The sequence below is a fragment of the Pan paniscus genome, chromosome 23 (genome assembly GCF_029289425.2).
Source record: "Pan paniscus chromosome 23, NHGRI_mPanPan1-v2.0_pri, whole genome shotgun sequence".
Classification (NCBI taxonomy): Eukaryota; Metazoa; Chordata; class Mammalia; order Primates; family Hominidae; genus Pan; species Pan paniscus.
Window position 1 is genome coordinate 44,108,273 of NC_085927.1, and position 17,510 is coordinate 44,125,782.

The 17,510-nt window shown below is 41.0% G+C and overlaps 2 long non-coding RNA genes across 2 annotated transcripts in view; one reads left to right on the forward strand and one right to left on the reverse strand.

Moving 5' to 3' along the window:
* Positions 1-5,935: 5,935 nt before the first annotated feature.
* Positions 5,936-17,510, reverse strand: part of LOC117977452 (uncharacterized) — a 40,886-nt gene continuing 29,311 nt past the window's right edge. Inside the window, exons 3-4 of the long non-coding RNA XR_004668610.3 lie at positions 6,537-6,655; positions 5,936-6,134 (exon numbers count right to left, since the gene is read on the reverse strand). This is a non-coding gene — a long non-coding RNA (uncharacterized LOC117977452). The remainder of the gene's footprint in view (positions 6,135-6,536; positions 6,656-17,510) is intronic.
* LOC130541146 (uncharacterized) overlaps positions 8,259-17,510 on the forward strand; it is a 36,727-nt gene continuing 27,475 nt past the window's right edge. The window contains exons 1-2 of the long non-coding RNA XR_008955190.2: positions 8,259-8,324; positions 10,867-11,004. This is a non-coding gene — a long non-coding RNA (uncharacterized LOC130541146). The remainder of the gene's footprint in view (positions 8,325-10,866; positions 11,005-17,510) is intronic.

Below are 17,510 nucleotides of genomic sequence, written 5' to 3' on the forward strand. Positions count from 1 at the left end.
GACTTTGTTTTAATCCTTTAAAGATACACTAGAACTTCCTCTGGGTAAATTTGCTAAAGAATAAGAACCTTGCATGAGGTAGGCACTTTCATTGTATTCATTCATTTATCCACTCATTTTATTCAACAAAGATTTGGAGGATTCCTGGCACATAATCATATGGCAGAAATTACAGATGACTAGAATGTGGCTCCCATCCCCAAGGAGCTCCTATATGGAAGAGTAGAGAGACAAATCCATGATTATAGCAAAATAAGGTATATATGGAACTGCAGAAGTATGCAAAAGGCAGCAAAATGGAGAGCTAAAGAGTTAGCCAGGCAGACAGCCATGGATCAGCCATTTCAGGAGAAGCAACAGGAGCAAAGGAATGAAGACAAGAAAGAGCCCAGTGTGTAGGAAGCTCAACTGGGCTGGTGTTAGCAGCATATTAAGTGTGGTAAGTCATAGGTAGGGGTCAGATCTCTCAGGATGTTTTCAGCACCTTGGATTTTATCTGGAGGTGGAAGGAGTCCTTGAGAAATTTTAAGCAGGAGCAACACTCAGGTGTACATTTTGAAAAGATCACTCTGACTGCAGTGATGCTGATAGGACAGAAAGTCAAAGAAGAGATAAAGAAAGGAGATAAGAGACCTTAGGAGGAATCTGGGTGAAAAATGATGAGGACTTCATCCAGAACAGAAAGAGGCAGAAAGAAATGAGCAGATTTCTGAAATATTTAAAATCTAAATATTTCAGCCCAGAGCATCTCATTATAGAGTTGCCTCTGTTATAAACTGTAGGAGAGTGAGAGCCCTAGAGGCAAATTTGTACCAAACTCCAGGCTGGAGAATTCTGTTTCCAAAGACCACCATCTTCTAAACACCATGAGTCTGAACTCCTCGCCAACCATCCCTCTTCCTTCATAGATTTCAGCTCCTGGAGGACAGATTACCTGTACTGTAAAACACAAATCATGAAACTCCAGCTTTCAGATGTTTCCGAGCACACACTGTGGTTATTTCATTTTCACAGCCTAAGCTTCCATATTTCTTATTGAGCGAGCAGGGTGAATGCAGCTGAAAGCTTGGTGCCTGTGTTCTTTTGGAAAATACAAGTAAAGCAAAGGGTCCTAAATAATTTACAACTGTCCTAAATTTTTCCAGCTGTCTGCCTTCTTCCATCTCTCCAAGGGATGCAAAAAACAGCCTCCAGCTCTCTAAAATGTTCATATTTCTAGAAGCTCTGGGAGAAAAGAAGAAAAACCACAAATGTTCCCTCTTTAAATATTCCTTGTAGTATATATTTTTTCTTCATACCCAGTGATGACAGGTAATAGCCGCAATTTTAGAGAAAAACTTGGTCTAGTGAAAAGATCTTCCATTTTTGTCATGGTGGCATGGAATCATTGAATGTCAGAGCTGAAATTTGAATTTAGAGGCAATCTACTTCAGAGACAGACAACACCTGGCATGTGTGTTGTAATTCTCCTCGCCCACATCAATGGCAGACATTGCTAATCCATCACTATAGTCTTTCTCTATAAGCCCAGGTGTAGCCTCAGATCCTGTCAATATAGTGCTTAAGTGACTACTGACTGATTGGAGTTGGCACACAAAATGAAACTTATTCGTCATGCTTGATCTAGTCCCAGCAGTTGCACAGGGGGAAACTGAGAGGTGGAAATGGCCCAACAGCATGCTATCAATGGGTTTTGATGCTCAGACCTGCCTTCAGGTTCTTTACTCTGAATAAAGGCCATTCTAGTCTTTACGCTGAATCTTTCTCTCCTGTGTCTGTCTCTGTGTCCCTCAGAATCTCTATGCCTTTCCCTTTCTTTGAATCTCTGAACATCTATCTGCTTTCTGCCTGTCCTTGAGCTACTGTCTAGCTTTTTGGCCACAGCTGTATCTCAGTATGTCTCAGCTCATCCACTGAGTAGCTTTGAGACCCCAGGCGTGCCTCTGGACTCTTCCACATGTAAATTGGGAACTGTAGTGCCTGCTCTGCACCAGAGAGCTTTTGGAGCCTAGTTGCATTCAGTGATAAGAAAAAGAGAGTAGGAATCACATGGCCATAGACACAGAGTTTACTGGAAGATAAAGTAATAGTTTGATTTGTGATCATGTGAGAGAAAGATTTTTCTGGGACAACAGTAACGTCGAAGCACATTTGTGCATAAATGGCTTCCATTTAACTAGCAGCAGGAAAATCCCAGTGTGGAGGAGGATGGGAGCCAAGGGGGGCAAGAATGAATGGGAGTTCACCATGTTTGGAGGCAGGTGGTAGCTACTTCAGTGTGTTTGCTCTTTTCTCTTTGGTTGGTTTGGTGGAGGGAGGGCACACTTTCCCGTGGTTTTCCTCAATCCCAGGGAGACCGTATCCCTCAGAAGGACTAGACACAAGCACTGAGTTTGGGGAGTGCTCATAGCATTCTCAAGCTCATGGAGGAGGGACCCTGGGCCCTCCTCACCTTCAAGCTTGGTTTCCATTTCATGGTCCCAAGACAGATTTTAAAGAAAGAAAATAAGCCTCATCTCCTAACTATGACTTGGTCGGAAGCCAAGAACCTACTTCAACATTTGACCCATAACCTTCTCTTGAGATGATGGGCTGACTTTTTCAATGCGTGAGTTTGCCCAAAGGCTTGATGGGAAAATCTCAACATTTGTTACCTAAGAAAGAGGATGTATCTTACTTTGTTTAAAAAACTGCATATGCCTTTATTTTTGTTTTAGTTCCCTCCAGCTTTATTGAGGTAAGATTGACAAATAAACTTGCATATATTTATGGAGCACGTAGTGATGTTTTGATGTGTGTATACATTGTGAAATGATTACCCCAATCAAGCAAATTAGCATATCCATCACCTCGTGTAGTTACTATTTGTTTCTGTGACAGTGACAACACTTGAGATCTACTCTTTTAGCAAATTTTAAGTATAAAATCGGTATTATTATCTATAGATTCCATGCTGTACATTAAGTCTCTAGAACTTATTCCTTGCATAACTGAAGATTTGTACCCTTTGACCAATATCTCTCCTTTTCATTATCCCCCACTCCAGCCCCTGGTAACTACCATTCTACTCCATGCTTTATGAGTTTGACTTTCTTTTTTTAAATATTCCACATAGAAGTGAGATCATGCAGTATTTGTCTTTCTGTGTCTGGCTCATTTCACTTTGCATAATCTCCAGTTTCATCCATGCATTGTGCAAAGCTCCTATGAGCCTGCACAGCTAAGGAGCCAGGTTCAAGGGGTCAAGGAAGAGACCCAGAGCTATTATAGCAAACTAGACATGGGGTTTTATCAGGAGCTTACTCCTCCTGCAGGAGAGAGTCCAGTGGTGGCAGGCTGGACAGGAGAACTGCCTTACATACAAAAATAGTCCAGCGGTGGCACGCTGGACAACGTATTTGCCTTCCTACAGTCCAGTGGCAGTGGGCTGGACAACATAATCACCTTACCTATGGTCCAGCGGTGGCAGGCTGGACAACATATCCACCTTAAATACAGTCCAGTGGGAACAGACTGGACAACACATTAGCCTTCCTACAGTCCAGTGGCAGTGGGCTGGGCAACATATCTGCCTTCCTATGGTTCAGTGGCAGCAGGTTGGACAACATAATCCTCTTATCTATGGTCCAGTGGTGGCGGGCTGGACAATGTATCTGCCTTATGTACAGTCCAGTGGCAGCAGACACAACCACATATCTACCTTCCTACAGTCCAGTAGTGATGGGCTGGACAACATAGCCAACTTCCCACAGTCCCTTTGAGGTGGGCAGGAGAAGACAACCGCAGGACTCAGTGGTGGTGGGCTGTGCAGGAAACCTGCAACCGCTTGCTAATAGCATGCAGTTTACAGAGCATTTTCACTTAACAACCTTCTCTTAACCTCCAGTTGGCAACTTTCACTTAACTCAAAACTTAGGGCCTCAATCCCCTGTACACCCCGTGTTCTACAGGATGGGATGGGGACTTAGATGTTTCTCAGGACAAGGAATGAATCTCCCGGTTGGCCCTTCCGGATTCCCTAGCTCAAAATACACACTCAGGTGTGTCTGCCATATAGGGTCATTCTAAGGTTATGCTTAAGTTATTGCTATCGAGGCATTTACCCTACACCATGTTGTTGCAAATGGCAGAATATCCTTCTTCTATAAGGCCGAATAATATTTTGTTATATGTATATATAAATACACACACACGTATAATATATATGTATGCGCACCACAATTTCCTTATTCATTTATGTGTGGACAGTTTGTTTTCATATCTTGGCTGTTGTGAAAATTCTGCAATGAACTTGGCAGTGCAGAGACATCTTCAGTGAGAAGACATCCTCGAGCTGAGGCATGCAGTGGGAATACAGCCCCAGCGTGGTCTTAACAACTTACCAGGCTCTCCCAGAACACTCTCCTGGAACCTTCCAGGAGCTCAAGTATAAGGGGTTTCTTTTCAAGACAGGAAATTCGAGATGTGATTCTATAGCGCTACTGCTCAAACTTGGTTGCACATTGGAATCACTTGGGGAGTTTTTGAAAATACTGATGCCTGGATCCCAACCCTGGAGAGTCTGATTTAGTTGGTACTGGGTACGGTCTGAGTCTGAGGTTTAAAAAAATTTCCCTGGTGGTTCTTACATAAAGTTTCAAAACTTCTGCTCTATAGTTCCCAACCTTTAGAAACCCCGCTGATTTCTTCCTTTGGATTACGTGTATAATTTCTACCAAAATGGGAGCTCAAAGTGTCCCATTACTGCTTGTATTGTCTGACAATTCAAGCTTGGGATGCAATTATCCCTGCAATTGCTAACAAGCAAGGAGCAGGTGGTACAGTCAGTTATTGGCTGGATTTCATATATTAGGAACATCTGGATTTACTGCTACAGTTGCCACTTCAGGGGGCATTCTGATGGTGATAAATAGGGCACTCTCAGGGAGTTGAGGTTATATGTGTCATCAAATGAACAGGAAACACATCTAGCGGAAAAATTACATCCTTATATTTTTCTAAAATGAATTGCCAGTATCTCTTTTGCATAGAGAACCAGATGATACTTCATATGAAGGCTCACCTGCAGGAAAAAGAGCAGAGGTTAGAGGATATCTAAGTCACTCCAAATGTCAAATGTCAAATTGATATTTGTGTGTGCATCTGTACTGGAACTTGAAACACACTTAGATGACTACTATGAAGTTAGCATCTCAGCCTCATCTTCTCTTCTGTAAGATGAGCTTAATCAAACCTACCAAGCTAAATTATTTTGATGATTAAAGTAAATTATAAATGTAAAGTTTATTGCATATATTAGGCAAATCTCAGTCCTAGAATCCTACAACTCTGCCAGGAAATATAAAGAAAACCTCAATTTAAAAATTAGTAGAACCATGAATGGGCAATTCATTGAAGAAAAATATATGTAGCCAGTGAAACAAAAAGAAACATAGCATCACTAGTAATCAAGACATTTCAATGAAGATGAGAATACTATTCTTTTATCTTAAATTGCATATGATTTATGTTGTGGTGAGATAGGTTCTCTCATAACCTGTTAATAGGGGTATAAATTGATTTAGTTTTTTAGAAAGCAATATCAAGAACCTTTAAAAATATTTTTTTCAAATAAGTAATTCTATTTCTCTAATCTATCTTAAGGAACTAAATAGAATTGTTTATAGTTGTTGACCTCAATGTTAGTTATAATAGTGAAAAATGGAAATAATTGAATTACTCAAAATATGTGAAAAGTTAAGTAAATTATGATGCACTTTCAAAATATTATAATGTGCCTATAAAATTAAATGTATAAAATTATCTACTGACACAGGAAAATATTCTTGTAAGTGAAAAGGTGAGCTAACAAGCTTTATTTTTTATATTGTAGCTTTGTTTTAAAATTATATTTTATGTATTGATATGCTTTTATTTTGCTAGTAACAGACCCTGATTCAAACTGACTTAAATAATACAGAAGATTTATTAGCTCATATAGTAGACAATAACACCAAACACATCAGGCTCTAAAATTTGTTGATTTATTGGTCAGCATTTTCATCAAGGATCCAGGCTTCTTCTCAATCTCTCTGCCATCCCCAGGGTTGTCTTCATCTTTAGGCTGGAGGTGTCATATCCAGATCCAGTGGTGTCTAGATAAATGAGACTACTTGCCCTCTTTGCTCATTCATGTGCTCTTTTTTTTTTTTTAATCCTGTCTCTATACTCCCCCTTCCCGTATTCCCCATCTTTGATTGGAAGTGAAAAATTTTTTTTTTCACTAGCCCACCTGCAGAATTCCCCTCCTGTTTTATATGCCTGAATTGGGTAGTGCCCATTTCTGAAGCAACCCCTGGCCAGGGAACTGAGACCACGCTTAGACCAATTAGGATCAATTTCTGAACTCAGAGGGCTGGGTTTCCCATTGCCCTTGTCTTGTAGAGGAGGGGCCGGTCCCTGAACACAACTACTGTTCAGTTAGGGAGGAGGAGATGCAAAGGGAAGCAGCCAAGTGTATCCACTATGTGTATGCATCAGTCCACGAAGATACTTACCTTCTTGGAGGAAGTATGATGGAAAAATACTGTAAGATGAGAAGGAAGTTTCTAGGTCATATACTCGATGAGAAGATGTTGACTGAAGTCTGATTCCAAGTGAAACCCTTTCAGAGCTCCTGGGAAAGAGAACCAAATGCAGAGAGTAAACCAGGTAGGATGTGACCTCTGATGACAAGCACTTCTGAAATGGGACAGAGGCTGCACTGCCTGGCTGGCTCTTCTCATCTCTCTGTATGATGTGCTTGTTGTTTGTCATGGGATATAGCTTATTACGGTGATGGTGTTGGGGGTGAAACTGTAGGAGGACTCTAAAGTGTCAGAGAAAGAGCAGAATTTTTTGTGACTTGTGTAAGCCTCAGTTAAAATTCACCTAGTGAATCAGGCTGGAGATATTCATGGCCTTGTTTCCATGATGTCATGAGAAGAAAGGTTCCAATAAAATCTCCTAAGATTCTGCACACCGGTTCACTCTCTGAATTCTCTTTATATTATTGGTTCTCCCAAAACACTGGAAACCAAAAGAGGGTGTCCTTCCATAAGAAATGCACTTAGAACAGTGCATTGGGGTAGGCCCTAATCTACCTTATATGATTGATGTCCTTATAAGAAAGAGAACTTTGGGCATATAAGCATACATATGGAAGACGTTTTGAAGACACAGGAGAACACCGTGTGAGCTGCTTGGGAGGGAAAGGTTGGAGCATCTGCAATGAACCAAGGAGTACCATGGATTGTTGTCAAACACCAGAAGCCAAGGAGCAAGGAAAGAGCCTTTCTCAGAGCCTCCAGAAAGAGGGCACAAGAATTTATTCTTGTATTCAATGAGCATTTAAACCACACAAGAGTAATGATAGGTAATTGTCTTAGTTTCCTAAGGTTGCTATAGCAAGGTACCACAATTGGGTGGCTTAACACAGCAGAAACGTATTGTCTCATGACTCTGGAAGCTAGAAGTCTGAATCGAAGTGTCAACAGGACCGTGCCCTCTTTCTGGAGGCTCTGAGAAAGGCTCTTTCCTTGCTCCTTGGCTTCTGGTGTTTGACAACAATCCATGGTACTCCTTGGTTCATTGCAGATGCTCCAACCTTTCTCTCCCAAGCAGCTCACACGGTGTTCTCCTGTGTCTTCAAAACGTCTTCCCTATGTATGCTTATATGCCCAAAGTTCTCTTTCTTATAAGGACATCAGTCATATTAGATTAGGGCCTACCCCAATGACTTCATTTTAATTTGAATACATCTGCAGAGACCTTATTTCCAAATAAAGTTATATCCACAGATACTTGGGGTTAGGTTCGTATAACTTTTTGGTGGGATACCATTTAACTTATGACATGTTATATACAGACACTGTTCTAAGTGCTTTATATACTTCTCACAAAAGCTCTGTGAGATAATTCCTTTTATTTTTACTTTATAGGTAAAGAGATTGAATCTTAAAGATGTTTACTAACCAGTCCAAGATCACACAGTTAATTAGCAGTGGTTCTGGAATTTAAACCGATGTAGTCTTAGTTCAGGGCCCATGATCATAACAACTACACTGTACTGCCTCGTTATTATGCAGTATATATTACGTACTTTCTTAGTGTATGAAATAAGTTGCGTAGACCAGGGGCTTGGAGTTTAGATGACAAATGCATGTACAAGGAAGAGAGAATGAAGAGAAAGAATAGAGAGAAGAAAGATATGACTTTTCTGTTATTCATTTATTTTCTAGAAAATATTTACTGGACAGCTACTAGACATAAGGATGCGGAAATGAATTAGAAAAATTCCTCGCCCTGTAAGTAAAATAAATTAAAATATATTTTATAAGAGAATCCCCATCAATCCACTTAATCATTTGATGGATCAGATATCTTTTCTGTGCTAGAAATTGTGGGCCTTCAAATGAATGATACATTGATGAAATGATATATTGCCTTTAAGGAATTCTATGTGTAGTAGGAGAAGTAGAGAAATTTGTAGAAAACACTTTCATAAATTTGTATCAAATAATGTCCCATATGTATACGGGTTTATGCCATAACCATCACTGGATTCTCACAATACTTTAACGAGGAAAGTATTATTATCCCCATCTCACTAAAGAAAACAGGCAGAGAGGCAGTGAGATGCTCAAAGTCACACAGCCAGTACTTAGCAGAGTCAAGACTGCATGGCTGCAAGTCTAGCACTCTTTCCCCTTAACCACAAAGCTGGATGGGATGAATGTCATCATGGAGATACAAAAAATGCCTCTCGGAAAATCCTATTGGCTGGTATGAGAGAGCACAGCCCTGAGTAGACAGGATATTGGCAAACACGTTGTGATAGTGGAGCAAAAGGAAGGCTCTGGGCCCTGGGCACTGTCTGGGCAGGACATACATTTAGCAGTGGCCATTTCATGGAACTGGGCTGAAGATTCAATCACATAATTGGGAGGCCAGGGTAGGCAGATCATGAGGTCAGGAGTTCAAGACCAGCGTGGCCAACATGGTGAAACTCCATCTCTACTAAAAATACAAAAATTAGCTGGGCATGGTGATGGATGCCTGTAATCCCAGCTACTCAGGAGGCTAAGGGAGGAGAATTGCTTGAACCGGGACCCGGGAGGTGGAGGTTGCAGTGAGCTGAGATTGTACCACTGCACTCTAGCCTGGGCTACAGAGCAGGATTCCGTCTCAAAACAAAAAAACAAACAAACAAACAAACAAACAAAAAAGATAGGTGTCATCATATTACCAGAAGGGTAATTAGAGTAAAGGGTAAATGACTTATAATTTTATAATTAGTATCTATAATATGCCAAGCCCTGTGCTAATTGCATGGCATCTGTAATCTCATATCACATATCTTTATAATGACTTGGAAGTCCATTCCCATTTATCTCTACGTTATGGAAGAGAACACTGAGGACAAGAAAGGCTAAGTTTTTGCCCAATGTCACATAGCTACCAAGTAGAAGAGCTGCTACTGAAGTCAGCCACGTGAGATTCTCCAGATCGTACAATGGGCTACATTCATGCTAGAAAGCCCCTCGCTCCCATTACCATGAATCTGTGAATGAATAAAATAATAACAACTGTCAATTTTGGTGAAAATAAAGTAGTAAGCATTTTAATATTATTGAAAGTGATGATAAATTTAGACCCTATAGCCTGGAGACCTAGATATGTCCAAATCCTGTCTAAGGCCAGTTACATAATCTTATAAGGAGAGTGATATGATCAAGGAAAGAAAGAAAAGTGATGTTTATTAGTTGGTGGGGCTTGGTCCTAAACCCTAAAGTTGAAGTCTAGTAGGGTGGGCTGGGTTATATAAGTCAGGGGCCAGCAAAATTTTTCAGTAAAGGAAAATATAATAAATATTTGTGGTCTTGCAGGCCATATGGTCTCCTGCAGATATTATACTTGACTCTGCCACTGGAGCAGAGAAGTATCCATAGTAGACAGTTTGTAAATGAATGGGTATGGCAGTGTTCCAATGAAACTTTATTTCCAAATACCCATGTTGGGCCCTGTTTGACCCAAGGGCCAACCCTTGAAGCAGAAGCTTCTGTTTCTTTCTGTAAAGACAGCTTAGCAACCAAAACTGGAGCAGCAAAATGCTATGTCTCTTAAGCTCAGACCAGAGCATCAGAACATGCCACTGCAATGAGATGAGGCTTCTCTCCAGCTGTGGAGAATATAAAGTCGGGAAACAGAAGAAAACCATCAGCTACAATGCCTGGAACTGCCAGCCTTGGTCTTTCTAACCTGGACCCGTAGACATTAGGAGAGAGAGAACTGGATTGAGAGCCTCGAATTCAGAGGCAGTCCCAGCCCTTACCCTAAAGATATAAAGAGGAGCAGAGACCTGGTTCATCTATACCTTAGAATGCATAGTCCAATTGTGCATTGGAATCTAATTCACCAGCTTGGCACCTCTCCTTTTGAGGGGGGTGGAGATATTTTTCCTAGATCCTGACTCACCCCTAAAGAGCATACATATGTATGCTGGGGAAAGTGGGGTGGGGAGGAAAGCGGGTAGCAACCAAAGCATGTTGAGTAACCTCTAGAGGTCAACACATGCATTTTTATCATTTAATGCTTACATCCCCATTACCCCTGGAAGGTAGGTATCATGCTCCTATTTTACAGACTAGAATACTGGGACTTCTTAGAGGCTAGGAGCCCTCCCTAAGGTCACCTGACTACAGACCAGCAGACCTGTTATTAGAATGTGCACCTCCAAAGCATATGCCTCTTCCCGTGGCCCTAAGCCTTCTGAATAAGCAAGTAGCAGTGCTTGCTCTAAAAATGCTATTCTCAGTAGGAGAGCATGACTCTGGCTTTTCCCTGCAGTGTTCAAAGCTGTGCTGGCTCTTAGAACATCTGAGCCCCCACTGTTTCATCTTTAGAGGATCCCAGCTGCTGGGGTGTGAGGCCAGTGCTGGAGCCAGCAGTCTCTGACCCAGAAGGGACCTGAGGTGCTAAAGAAAAGTAAGTTACCCTCTTTGCTAAGTCTCCAGACCTGCTTTGAGCATAACTGTGCTTATTGGTTACCACATTTGTATTTGGTGCAGGGAGTTGTACTTAGTGGCTGGAGTTCATATTTGGGACTAGAGATCCCGTAGGAATCTACAGAGGAGTTAAGAGTTTTAAGTCCTAAGGAGGTGATGTAAGCAGACTGAGGAATAGAATGGAGAAAGCAAAAGGGGAAGAGAATTGATGGTAAACAGGGTACCTTTGGGGTCTTTCCAAAATGGAGAAGATTCAAAAGGTAAGGCTTCCAATGGTGGCTGCATTTGCCAGTACACATCTTCCATCCTCTCTTCTTCTGGCATTGGCTCCATTTCCTACACCCTGTCTATGTGATGTAAGTGGGAGTGGCCCCATCCTACCCAGATCCAGCAATGAGCACATGAGTCAGGCTTGGCCAGTCACTGAAGTGCCCCTGGTCAGCATGATTGGTTCATGCTTGAACACCTCACTTTAATTAGCCCAATTGGCATGAATTCCAGAACTTTTCAGGGATAATAAAAAACCATAGCTCTTTTTTTTTTTTCCACAGGGATCATTATCTATAAAGATAATTTAAGCTTGGGGATGCAAGAATCTCCATGAGTGAAGGATTTAAGGGTGAAGCCAGCTCAGTGGGAAATAAAGCCAAGAAATGGGAAAGGGGTAGAAGGAGAGAGAAAGACAGACAGAGACAGAGAGGTAATTATGTAAGGAATTGGACCCAACATGACTCAAATCAGCAAGCATCCTTTTCAGTTACAGAAGTCAATAATTATTTTGTTAGACTGAGATTTTCTGTCAATTGCTCCTGAAAGTGTTCTAGGCTTGGATGGGACATGCATGGTATCTTAGTCCATTTGGGCTGCTATAAGAAAAATACCACAGACTAAGCAGCTTGAACAACAAACCTTCTTTCTCACAGTTCTGGAGGCTGAGAAGTCCAAAACCAAGTCACCAGCAGATTCAGCGTCTGGTGATGGTCCACTTCTTGGTTCAAAGATGGCTATCTTTTCACTGTGTCCTCACATGGTGGAAGGGCCAAGGGAGCTCTATAGGGTCTCTTCTATAACAGCATTAACCCCGTTCGTGAGGGCTCCATCCTCATGACCTGATCACATACCAAAGTTGTTTTCACTTCCCAAAGACCCCACCTCCAAATACTATCACAATTGGGGTTAGATTTCAACCTATGAGTTTGTGGGGGGCACACAATCTTTAGTCAGGGCTTGTGGGAACAATATGACCTTGGTCAGGTCCCTTTATCTTTGCACCTTATTTTCTCTTTGCCCAAATAAAGAATACTTGATATTCCAGATCAATTATTTTATGAGTAATCATAAATATTTCTAATATTCATTGGGTGCTTGCTATATGTGCAGTACTCAGCTATTTATGGTACTTGTTACTCATAACAATCTTATGGGGTACATACTCTCATTATCCCAATTTGACAGATTAGTAAACTGAGGTGCAGACAGGCAAGTGATTCTTCCAGAGAGTAGGTAAATGGCGTACCTGAGATATGAGCCCAGTGGTCTGTCCCCGCAAACTGTGCTCTTAGTCACAACACTACTTTTTCAGTATTTGAACAAAACATTCAAGAGCAAAACATTCTGGCAGATGCACAGCAGGTGGTGGGGCAAAAAGGGACCCGGATGGGGATCAAGAGGCTCACAAGATAGTCTCAGCTCTGCCGCTTAGTTTTCAATGCTGGACAGGTCCTCATTTATTTTCATTTGTTCAATAAGGGAGGTGGACTAGATGTTCTTTAAGATTCTGTCTAGCTTTAACATTCTGTGATCAGTGACAGAAGATGTTAAATAGATCATGTTAATTGTCGTCTCATGTATTCATGGGATGTATTCAGACCCTGGGGTATTGGGCCCAGAGCTAATGTCGTGCTGACCACAGTGGCAAAAGAGCAACTCACAAGCAAGTTTGCCTATGAACTTGCTTCTTTTAGAACCTAGGTCATTCAGCCTTTCTCATGGCCTTTTCTTGAGTTCAGGCCAATGGAGCATCCAGTTTCATAAACTATAGAGATTGTTTTGGGAAAAAGAAATGAAACCAATCAGGGTTGTGGGTTGCAAGCAGCAGAAACCAAGGCTGGATTTCTAAAGTGAAAGGGTATTTACTGGAAGAATATGGAGAATCCACAGATCTAAGGGAGGCTGGGGGACTGGGCAAGGAAATTGGGAGGAGCTGGGGGAGCTTGGGAGCTCACAGCAGGAGCCCCAACCATGGTTCCCATGAAGTGAGTCTGGCATGCACACTATTTCTGTGATGATTGATTGTATCTCCTCTTTCCATCACTCACCTGAGTCCTGGAGAGAGCAGCCAGTTGGTCAGCTCGGGTCACAAGCCCTGCCCTTGGCTATACTATTGTAGGAGGAAGGAGACTCTGTATCTAGAGAGAAGCTCTGCAGTGGGAGGGTCTTACCAGGAGAATACCTCTCCAAGGTATGTGGGTCAAAGTGCTCCCTAAAAGATAGTCAGGTGCATTAGTTGGGTGTGGTGGCATGTGCCTGTAGTCCCAGCTACTTGGGAGGCTGAGGCAGGAGAATCGCTTGAACCCAGGAGGCAGATGTTGTGGTGAGCCGAGATCACGCCACTGCATTCCAGCCTGCCCACAGAGTGAGACTCCGTCAAAAAAAAAAAAGGATAGTCAGGAGCTTGTACAGAAAAAAAAAATTCCTGGACAGTCTAATGATAAGCATCATCTTTAAGGGTATAAATTATAATGACAGTTATGCTTTAAAAAACTCAGTAGCAAATATAGAAATATTCTTTAAAAATACAACAAAAAACTATTGTATTTCCGCTCTTCCTTTCTCTGTCCCTTTCTCCTTCCCATCCTCAAATATTTTCTTGAACATCCTTTATTTAGATAGATGTATTGCATCAAGCCTCTAGAGTCAGGCTGCCTGAATTTGAACCCCATCTCTGTTACGACTTCATTATGTAACTTTAGATAACTTATTTTTTATGGTATCCCCCTCCCTCCTTCTCCTGCCTCCTCCTTCCACCTCTCCCTCCCTCCTTCATTTACTTAATCTACTTTTTGTTTTAAAATAATTTTCTCCCCAGATTCCTCATGTTTTTGTTTGCATACCTTGAAATTTAAAAATTAAGTTTAACTTGATATACTCAAATTACAATGCAATATTTTTTATACCTAGAGCTTGCATCTGGGAAAAATATTAAATTTTTACATTAATTTAATTGTGTTTCCGTTATTAAATTTAACAGACAAATTATAAAACCAAATTTTAAAAATAATGAGAATTTATTATTTACAAACATCATGCTTTATTTTTAATTTACTATTTTATTAATGATGATTAAAATTTTCAACAATTGCAGTTTTGATAACCACTGTAATTTTTTATTGTATATATTTAAGCTGTACAAAATGACACACACACACATACTTACACACCTACACACACATAGTGAAGTGATTACTGCAGTGGAGTAAATTAAGATGTAAATAATCTCACATAGTTACTTTCTTTGCGCTAAGAGTACCTAAAATCTACTCTCTTTGCAAATATCCAGTGTAGAATACAGTATTAACTACAGTCCTCACTAGATCACTAGACTTATTCATCTTATGTGACTGCTACTTTTCACTCTTTGGCTTAGGTATCCCCAATCTCCCCTGCCTCTGCAACCACTTTTCTACCCTTCCTTCCTTTCCTCCTTACCTCCTTCCCTGCTTCCCTTCCTTCCCTCCCTCCCTCCCTTCCTTCTTTCCTTCCTTCCTTCCTTCCTCTCCCTCTCCCCCTTCCTCCTCCTTATCCCCCTCCCTCCTTCTCCTCCCTCCTCCCTCCTCCTCCCCCTCCCTCCTCCTCCTCCTTCTCCTTCTTCCTCTGTAGAGATGAAGTCTCACTGTGTTGCCCAGGCTGGTTTTGAACTAGTGGCTTCAAGTGATCCTCCCACCTCTGATTCCCAAGGTGTTGGAATTACAGGCATGAGCCACCATGCTTGACCTCTACTCTGTTTCTGTGTATCTATTTCTTTTTTTTTTTTTTTTTTTTGGTAAGATTCCACAAGTAGTTGAGATCGTGACATTTTTCTTTCTATCTAGCTTGTTTTACTGGGCATAATCGTTTCATTCATGTTGTTTAAAGTGGCAGGATTTCCTTCCTTTTAAAGGCTGAATAATATTCCATTTTGTGTGTGTGTGTGTGTGTGTGTGTGTATACCACATTTTCTTTATTCATTCATCTGTTAACACTTAGGTGGTTTCCATATCTTGGCTATTGTGAATAATGCTGCAATGAACATTAGAGTGCAGACATCTTGACAAGATGGCGATTTCATTTCTGTGGGCTTTATACCCAGAAGGAGGATTAATGGGTCATATGATATGTCTTTAGGAACCTCTATATTGTTTTTTATTATAGCTGCACCAATCTGCATTTCCAACAATAGTGTACAAGAGTTCCCTTTTCTCCACATCCTTGCCAATGCTTGTTATCTTTTTTTTTTTTTTTTAATACTGGTCATCCTAACAGGTGTGAGGTGATCCCATTGTGGTTTTGATTTGCATTTTCCTGAGATAACTTATTAAACCTTGCTGGCCCTCAGTTTTTTCACATGATGGATAGTAAGCTTCCTATAATGTTTAGATGTTGTTACAAAGCTGTAGAAAGAGTAAGATAGAAACTTGCCTTCTTGGAATACACAATCTAGTAAAAGAGATAAAATTGCACTGATGGGTATTTCAGTCAGTTACTGCTGCGTATTTTGCTCACATATATGTTGAATTTGGTGGGGTTTGGCTAATCTATATTAGGCTAGGCTTGGTTCTATGCTATAGTTTGGATGCAGATACTCTCATGTGCCTCTCATCTTCCTTGGACCAACATCTGTCCTCAGGACATTCTCCTGGCAAAGAGCAGAAATGCAAAAGGCCAGGCCCAACTATGCAAGTGCACTTCAAGCCTCTTGTTGTCATACATTCTCTAACAATCCTATTGGCCAAAGCAAGTCACCTATTCAAGCCCAAAGTGGAGTACTCCTGGCTATGCCAAAAGTGTGGTTATATAATATTAATTACCAAAGGGAGATAAAACATTTGCAGCCGGCAATTCAACTTACATCATGTTTATTTAATAACAAGTAGAAATTCAGGGATATTGTAAGAGAGATATACATAGAAATGTCAAAATAGTTCAAAAGTAGAAGAATTCAATTCTAACTGTTATAGAGTTCCAGGGAAATATTGTGGAAAAGGGAGGGATTAAATCTTGCAAGATGGATTAAGAACTAGATTCTTAGCCATTGAAAAGGAAAATAAAAATCCAGGCTGAGAGACTAGTATCAGCAAAGGCATGAAACCAGGGGTATGTTCAGGAATAACGAGAAGTTTAACTTGATGAGGTTCATAGAAGAAAGTTACGGTTATCAGGAAAGGCTGGGACCAGGAAAGGCTCTAATCAGTGCTTACTGACTGAATAAGGCCTGTGGCTTGGAAAGACCAGAAGGTTCTTTTTAGACATTCAGGAGCAAGTGGTCATCAATAACTTTTTCTAGTGAGGGAAAACTTGATTGATGGTCCATACAGGCAAAATACAATGTAAGATGGCAGCCCCTTAAGAAGAGAGTAATGTTACGTATAGCCCTCAGCCTGGCTGGCAGCAACATTAACCATCTGGGCATGAGCACTGAGGGGTTCAGCCTAAAGAGGCCTCAGAAAGAAAGGATGATTAAGAAACCCATTTATTTTGCTTGCCCAGGAGAGGCTGGTTTTGGGTTTTCTTCTCAGTTGAGAAGGGGACATAGTAATAGACGTTCATTGACTTAACAGGTAGAAGAAAGAAAATGAGATTTAGAGTCAGATCATGAGGTTAAGTCTCAATTCCATCATTGACTGGCTGGGTGACCTTGGACATATTATTTCACTTTTTTGGACCTCAGTACCCTCATTCACAAAATGGGGGCTAACAATACTTACAGCTATCATAATAAGCAAACATGACAATATGTAATACGGAGTAACAGATATTTGTGGGAGAGGACTGTGGGTTAGGGAAAGAGGATTGAGGAAATCGGTGTTTATAGCAGCTAAAGGATTGATAAAGTGAGCTCAGCAGGGAGGAGAAGAAAATTTGACCAAAGCTGGGCAGTTTGGGTAGTTTTGTTCATCACCTGCTCCAAATTTTTTCTTATGTGCTTTTCTGTACTTGACAGTTTGGTATCTAAAGACTGCTTCCTCAATTGAAGGTATAATTTTTGATGTAAGATTATCCCAGCCAGATACATGTGAGACTGGGGTTCACAACCAATGTAAGTGGAAGGAGGCAGAGGAAATAAATCAAGTGTTTATTTTGCCAGGATCTGGACTTACTCTGGCTCTAGAGGTCAACATTCTGATGGCAGCATCCTGAACCCCAAACTTCCCTTAAGGAGAATCGTTCCTGGACCCATACGTTTGGCATTGGGCCCCAGATGCCTAGATTATGGCTCACATGATGAGA